Consider the following 6,002-nt stretch of genomic DNA (forward strand, 5'->3'; position numbering starts at 1 on the left):
TGTAGTCCGCTCAGGCGGTGTGCGCGGGGCATGCTGGGGACTGTAGTCCGGCGCGGGGCATGCCGGGCCTCGCCTTTGTCTGGGGGCCCACCTCCGCTGTGGTCTTTGGTGGTTTCTTTTCATTGGTGGCTTTGCTACTTTGTTTCTTCGTCTGTCTGGCTTTGCTACTTTTACTGTCTCTGTTGCTTGCTAACTGGCGCCTGGTGGTTTAGGAGACGGAGGGCCAGTCTACCCGCCTGGCATAAACCCTGCGTTTGGGAAAGTAGGAACCCTGGTGGCGCAGTGGTTAAACACTCGGCCGCAAACCGAAAGGTGGGCGATGTGAACCCATCAGGCGCTCTGCGGCGACCCTTTTGTTAATATTGCAGCCTGGACAGCCCCAGTGTGCCCTCTGAGTGGGTTTGCTTTGTAGGTCTTGTTTCTTATGTCAAGTGTTGATCATTCATCAGGCTGTTGGGCATCCTTTGTCGAGTAAGACTCACTTTTGTTTTTACGGAGGTAATTTCCAAATGCACCACTGGAGGACTGTGTGTGTACGTTTTCGTGATAATTCTGCGGGAATCCCCCCACCCCACCCCGCTGGGTGGAACCTTCGAGAAGCCTGTTGGGGCTTTTTGTTTCTTTCCCAGAGATGGGGTGAATCTATTACCTTCCGTGAAATGAAAGGTCTGGTGGTTTGTTTCTCTCTTTTAAAGAAAAGGTGAGACTGTATTGTTGCCTCTCATCCCTTCCTGGACTGGGAGGAGGAGCCTCCCTGGCTCCCAGCTGGAGGCGCACTGAGAGGTTGGCAGTTCAGACCCACCCAGCAGCTCCACAGAAGGTGCTAGAAGGGAGCTCCCAGAAAGCTGAGAACCGGCTGGGGTGGCTCAGGCCAGGTTATGCAGTAATTAAAGCACTTGAGTGCCAAGTGAAAGGTTGGGAGTTAGAAGCCACCAGCTGTCCCAGGAAGAAGACTGTCAGTTCGGAGCCGACTGGGCCCCCTTCTCTGCCCTCCCCCAGGGCCTGCAGTTATTGAGTTCAGAGACCACCGCTGTGCTGGTGGCCAGCACTGGGCTGGGTGTTGTTCTCATTGAGGTAGAGTCTCTGTGGGGACCCATCCCCACTTACAGGAGGAAGTGTGCTCTGCCCAGTCACAGAGGAACTCGGTGCAGCTCATCGGGCAAGATCTGGGGCGTGGTACACAGTCCAGCTGTCCAGCCACCTTCCCACAGAGAGCTGGTTCTAAATCAAGCTTTCTGCCTCGATGAGGTGCATGGTGCAGGCTCCCTGTCCAACAAGACAACGGAGGTCACTCAGAGGCGCAGCTTGGGCTGCATCTGACCGGGAGCTGTTTCCCACGGTTGGCCCAGTGCTGACACACACTGTAACCTTTGCTCTCCTTGGGGGGGAGGGGTTGTATAACAATGAAAGAATTTTTCTTTTACTTTTCAAAGAGAGGAACAACTGGAGGGAGGGGATGGGCAGGGAGAAAAGTGCAACAATGAATGAATGGAAATCCAAAATCTCTAAATTTTCATTAAAATTAAGAAGAAGAAGAAGAAAAAGGAAAAAAAGGACAAAAGGCCTAGCTACTTCAAGGTTGTCTTCTGAAACTTGAAAATAGACTTAGCTAAAATTCTTTTAAGGGAATCTGGTGGCAGAGTGCATTATATATTATGCTGTTAAGCAGAAGATCGTCATTTCAAATCCAGCAGCCGTTCCAAGGGAGAAAGATGGGCTTTTTCTCCCAAAGATTGACTGGTAGATTTGAACCACCGACCTTTCCGTTACTGTTCCAGCAGTTAACCAACCACATGATGAGAGCTGGGGGAGGGTGGGGCTCGGCTGTGAGAGTGAGCCCCAGTGGCGCAGTCAGTGGAGAACGATGCTGCCAGCCCACAGGGCCTTTGTGGTGCTTCAGTTCCCGTCAGCTCCTCAGGACCGAGATGGACAGTGTCCGCCCTTGGGATTTACAGCTGAGGCAGCCTGACCCCTGCTGAGGGCGTGAGCACAGCAGGAGGGGCTGAGGAAGCCGGTGCCAGGATTGCTGACTCCTGTGGGGCGGTTAGATGTCACCAGGCCAGCGGTGACTCTGCCACCCTGGAATCAGTGTGAGCCTGGCCTTTCCTGCACCATCCTTGTCTCTGATGCCCGAGCCCAGGGCACCGGCGAGTTACACACCTAACCAAGTACCTTTCCAGTGAGTGGGACCCTGTGAACCCCGCAGGCACAGTGGGTGTGCCCGACAGGGTTCTGAGCCTGTGGTGTGGAAGCCAGTCACCACCCTGGGTTCCATGGACCTGCCTCGGGGTTTGAACAGCCAGCCCCTCGGGCCTCCACCAAGCACCTAGGCCCCTGCATCCCCAGGGCTCCATGGCTTCCAGTTTGCTTTCCTTCCAGAGAACGCTTCACCTGATGTAAGAACCACACTCACATTAATCACCTAACAGGAACGTGGCTCACTGATTGGAGGAAGACACACAGCCTGTGACTGCAGGCCGTCAGAAGCAGTGAGACTCAGAGCCCTTGCTGAAGATCAAAGGCGGCTGCTGCTGCTGGGAACCTTCGAGTGGAACGGACCCACCGCTGACCCTCCAGCTGGTTTTCACAGGGGAGGGGTTGCCCATCCTCCTGCAGAGCAGGCCTCATGGACGTGAACTGTGTGCCTTTGGGGAGTGCAGTGGCCATCAGCCTTCAATATAGGTTGCACCTCAACACAAGAAAACATAAATCCCCATCCCCGACCACTGGACTAACAGGCCACCGCGGTGTGTGATGGATCGGAAGGAGGCTGGGGCGGAAGACCCCAGTGGCCAAGTCAGTCCAGCTCCCAGCACCCTGCAGGACAGCAGCTGCCTGTGGGGTTTCCAAGGCTGGCCTGGCAGTTTGAACCCACCTTTCACTCTGGCAGAAGGATGGGCCCGCCTGCTGTAAGGGTCTGAACTGACGCCATGGTTCCCCTTGCTCCCTGAGTCTTCATGGAAACCAGTGTCCCACAACCGTCCTGTTTCTGAAAGGAACAAGCCACCTGATTGGTTGGCAGCCCAGCACTTAGCTGCTGTGCTACCAGGTTTGCTGGGGCACACCCACTGCTGGGAGAACCTGGAGCCTGGGAGGTCGGGGTATTTCCTCCAGAGGGTGCAGGGAGCCCACGGCTGGCTTTAGCCTCGGTTCCCCTATGAAGTGGTGCTTTGAATGCTCTCCCATGAAATTGTGTGTGTGTGTGTGTTTGTGTGTGTGTGCACTGAGACTTTATGTTGTAGCAGAGGAGAGGGCAAGTGAGTGATGACCAGGGTTGGTGTTGCCCTACCTATCAGACTTGGTTTCTTCCATGAAACACCAGAAATAGATTCTTTTTTTTTGTTCTGTTTAAAAAGAAATGAAAGAGTGCTGAGAAATTACCAGCCACAGGGTGGGCCCAATGGCGACCCCTTGTGTGCCGCAGCAGGACTGCACCTCAGTTTCCTGGGCTGATTCTGTCAGGACGTCACCTTGTCACCCAGGTGCCTCTGGCTGGGCTTGAACCCACAGCCTACTGGTTAGTTGTTATTGTTAGATGATGTAGAGTCGAGTACAGTCCACAGTGACCCTGTGAGTGGGTCTGAACCTTGTCCTGTCCTTTGCCATCCTCACATACTCTCAAGCACTCAAGCCCATTGCTCCATTCTCTGTGTCAGGCCCTTGGGTGCAGGGTCTTCCTGTCTTCCGCCGCCCCTCTGCCTTCCCAGGCACGAAGGAGGGGCCTCTCCTAGCATGCCCGAAGTAGGTGAGACCAAGCCGTGTCATCCTCACCTCCGAGGCGTCCTCTGGTTTACTTTGCCCAAGACGCATCTGTTAGATGGTCAGCACAGTCACCGTTCGCACAGACAGGGCCTCCAGTCAACAAGGGATGAAGGGAAAGGAACAAGAGTCCGCTCTGTTCTGAACTGTGAGCGTCCTGAAACGGAGCAGTTTCAGCGAGGATGTGATTTCAGCACGGACGTGTTGGCTTTGCCATTGGAAAGAAACACTCTCTTTGGACTGGAAAACAATCGATGCTGGATTTTTCTGCGGATCACTAGGTTCTGGGATTGTTGTGAGCCCCAGGGATGTTAGCATTCTTTCAAATGCCCTCACTGGGTCAGGGGAGCCCGGGTAGCACAGTGCTTACTGTCTTGGCTGTTAACCAAAAGGTTGGTGGTTTGAACCCAGCGGCTCCACTAGAGAATGACCAGGGGCCACTTGTAAAGATTTACAGACTTGGGGGCCCTTTGGAGCAGGTATCCTCTGTGCTGCTGCTGTTTTGTATCAAGTCAGAACTGACGCAGAGCTGACCGTGAGGTGGGTTTTCAGAGACAGTAACCACATGGGAGGAGACTGCCCGTCCTTCTCCCATGGAGCAGCTGGTGGTCTCAAACTTTGTGTCTTTGGGATTGCAGCACAGCTTCTTGCCACCAGGCCACCATTAAGTTGACGTTAACTTAATGATAATGGGATGCTTTGGGGGTACAGGGGTTGTCTTTGGGTTGTACATTAAGCTCTTGAGATCAGAGGTGTATTCCCACACCTAAATTAATTATCCCAGCAAGAAAGAACTTATACAATTAATAACTTCTGGGGGGATTGGAAGAGGCCATGATGGCACAATGATTAAGCACTTGTCTCCTAGCTGAAAGATTGGTGGTTTGAACCCCCACCCCCACCCTGTGGCTCCACAGGGGAAAACTTGGCTATCTGCCCCGTGACAATGATGTCTAGGAAACCTAATGGGACAGAGGTGCTGGGCCATATGGTGGCTGCGGTCACTGCAGTGGGAATCAAGTCACAGGGACCCACTGCCTTGCGGTTGCTGTCCATTTCGGCTCCCTTATGTCGTACAGTGGCTGGTCAGCCTGGCAGGCGCACTCCGATTTCACCCTCTCCAAGACACACCTGTTTGTTCTTGTTACTTCCTGAGGTCTACAGTCATGAGTGTGGTCTGTGAGCTCTGCGTGGGCATTGTGACCAGTTTTCCAGCCAGCCCGGGAGCACGGGCGGGATGGCCAGGCCCGGAGCTGGTGGAAAGGTTGGAGAGGGGGACACATCTGGCCTTGGATGACTTCAGCCCTGTTCTGTCAATGTTCCTGGTGACTCTCCTTTGTCATGACGTCAAAAGAGGCCACATGGTGCCCCTCCATGCTGCTTTATAGATGTCAAACCCACTGCTATAAAGTCTGACCCAACAGTGACCCTCCAGTGGGTTTCTGAGAAGAGACTACCCATCTTTCTCCCTCAGAGCATCTGGTGGATTTGAACCACTGACCTTTCAGTTAGTAGTCCAGCTCATTACACACTATGCCACCATGGCTCCTTAGTCTACAAACAGTAACCCAGATATCAAGAGAGCTTTGGTGGCTTAAGGACTTGTGCTGAAGACATGAAGAATGTGGTTTGAATCCACCAGCGGCTCCGCAGGAGGCAGGCAGGCAGGCTCCTGTCAGGTGGCTTCCTCCCTCTGAAGACCTGGACGCTCACCCCGGGAGTCTGAGTCTGCACTTGCTTACCTGCCCACAGCCACCTCCTGGCTGGGTCCCATTCATTTACATTGGTTGCCTGTTGACACGGGCAGCCTTGTAGTGTGAACAGGAACCAGTGAAGGTTGAGGGTAAAGGTCGGCTTTAGCCAATGAGAGCAGCAAGTAGGAGAAAGTTTAGCTGTGTATCTTTGTTTCTTAGTCCTGCTGTAAAAGCAACAAAATACTAGATGTGGGGCTTTAAAGACCAAGCAAAGTCCCCCAGTTTTAGAGGCTAGGGGTTCAAATCAGGGCATCGACTGAGGACAGTCTGAACTTGTAAGCAGCCTGGGACCCCTGGGATCTGCCTTTCCTACCCTCTCTGTCTCTGAAAGATGCTCATGGCCCCATGTGCCTATGTTCCTCCCCCTCCCCTCCTTTAGACATTAACACTGTGTGTTAGTATCTGTTTCTCATTTTGAGTCGTGTCACACCCATCATATCCTTTGAGCATATTGTTAGGGGAGGTAATTCCTTGGAGAGGGACATTGTG

Source organism: Elephantulus edwardii, unplaced genomic scaffold (genome assembly GCF_000299155.1).
Source record: "Elephantulus edwardii isolate Elephantulus edwardi_28Jun2011 unplaced genomic scaffold, EleEdw1.0 scaffold00004, whole genome shotgun sequence".
NCBI lineage: Eukaryota > Metazoa > Chordata > Mammalia > Macroscelidea > Macroscelididae > Elephantulus > Elephantulus edwardii.